Here is a 2,154-nt window from a genome sequence, read left to right as displayed (position 1 = left end):
GGCTCAGATACCTACCTCACTTGGCTCTATTCCTTATTCACTCTGGCCTCTTACTCCAGAATCTGAAAAACTTGCAGATATAGCTTAAGAAGAAGAATAATCCCACATAATATGGCCCATTTCTGAAGCTACCTTAGACCTGGTTTTGCTATTAGAAAATTCCTGAAGAAGATTTTAAATATAAGTCTGTGGCTTTGTTGAATTAAATCCCTCAGTCAGGATTTAGAAAACACCCATGACTTGGGATAATGGCGTTGTTGGTGGCACCTTTTGTAGACGGATGGCTGAACAAAGTCTGTGACAACCCAGTGTTCAATCCATCTAGGGTTCAGGGAAAACAAGGGGAGTCTAAACCACATGTGCGACATGTTTAGGATCCTTTTCCTTCTGGATCCACACTTTCTTCAGGGACTTCATCACTAAAAATGTTCTCTGCCACCTGCCACACTTGCATGATACTGTCTCCTGATACAGTACAAATCACCCAAGTTTCGTTGGCATTCCAGGAGAAATCAGATATCTTGGCAGTGTGACCACTATGAATAAATGACAGCTCTGGTGGGCCATCTTCTGCATCTTCTCGGGACTGTTCTCCATTTTTTCTTAAATCCCAGATATTGAGCTTATAATAGAAGCCAAAATAGTCTCATTGGGAGGTGAAACTGAACTTGGAATATTTCATCCTTTTGTGATTCAAAGGATGCAACTTGAGTTTCAGATTTCTCAGATCCCACAAGGCAACAGTCTTGCCCACTGATCCTGTGGCAAGAATGAACTCACTATGAAGGCTGAAAGACAGGCAGTTCACCTCAATGGCAGTGTGAGCATTGACTGAGTGGCTTGGCTTGGAAGTATTGTTTGGATGAGTATTCCAAATCATAAGTTTCTGATCATCAGCAACTGACCCAAACAGAGAATTTTGGAGCAGATGCCAGGAAACATCCTATACTACTGTACACCCTGTAAAAATGGTTTTTGCATAAACCGTTTCCCTTTTTTTGGACCTGAACTGATGATGTCCAATAGGCAGATGGTATGGTCATCTGAAGCACTAAGTGCCCACTGAGCTTCGGATTTCAAGAAAGACTATAACCTTCCTCCTGATGTCCATGGAGATACAAATCTGGGTTGCGCTCTCCAGAAGGCTCTGGATTAGAAGGATGCTTTGTGTAGTCGAGAACAAGCACATCACTGGATGGAATTTTTGTTGCAATGATGCAAGGGTTCTGGGGCAGGTACTGAGCCCTGTTTACTTCTCCTTCATGGTTGATCTTGATTTCATTCAGTTTTTCCACAGACAGAGCCCAAACCTCCAAATTCCATTTCACTCTCATAGTATGATGCATCAAACTGAGCATCATCATTAGGGAGTTTAACACTGGCTATCACCAGGAATTTTTTTTTTCATCCAATGTGTATATTCCCAGGACAAGCCAAGGAATGCTGAAATCTTTCCTTTCAGGCCTGGTTACATCTGGAAGCCACTGGAAAGTTAAACTGGGCCACTCCAGTGCCTGGGTCATCACCAAATCATAAGGTTAGGAGTGTTCTTTTGCCGTATTTTGTACTCCTCATTGATCACATGTTCTTCCATCACATTGTCAAAGGCACTTCCTTATCAGCCATGGCAGCAGGCAAGCCAGTGTGGGGTTGGGAAATCCTGGGGTCCTGTGCTGCAACGGGGGCAGGCAGGCTACAGGCCTCAGTACAATTTATCTATAAAAATATTTTTCTATATGATTTTAAAAAGAATCCTGAAATCAAATTAAGAGGATAATTCTGTCTATGATAATCAAAACAGAATTTAATTTTAAGGGCAAATATAATAAAATAAGTGTAAAATGTATAATCTGATGATCATAATATGTTTGTGAAATATGTTTAAAATTGTTAAATAAGTACAATGGTATTCTTTCTGTGGACAAAAAGACTGAACATTGTTCAGATTGTAATATTTCTGCATTGGTTTATGTATTGTGCACATTTTCTACCTGATTTCTATACAAGCTGACCTCCAAAATTTCTGTAAAACCCAAAGCCTCAAGTTAGCCAAAAAAAAGTCTTGACTAAAGGGAGTAAGAGAGAACTCACAATTTCTAACTTTAAAATTTAACTACAAACAATAGTTGAATATATTTATTCTGTAGCCAGGAA

The 2,154-nt window shown here is 39.9% G+C and overlaps 1 pseudogene; it reads right to left on the bottom strand.

Moving 5' to 3' along the window:
- Positions 1-370: 370 nt before the first annotated feature.
- On the bottom strand, positions 371-1,626 carry LOC128095157 (histone-binding protein RBBP4-like; annotated as a pseudogene).
- Positions 1,627-2,154: the final 528 nt, after the last annotated feature.

This window comes from Peromyscus californicus, unplaced genomic scaffold (genome assembly GCF_007827085.1).
Source record: "Peromyscus californicus insignis strain IS unplaced genomic scaffold, ASM782708v3 Scaffold_4__1_contigs__length_199733344, whole genome shotgun sequence".
NCBI classification, from domain to species: Eukaryota; Metazoa; Chordata; class Mammalia; order Rodentia; family Cricetidae; genus Peromyscus; species Peromyscus californicus.
This window is presented reverse-complemented; position numbering and strand designations above follow the sequence as displayed.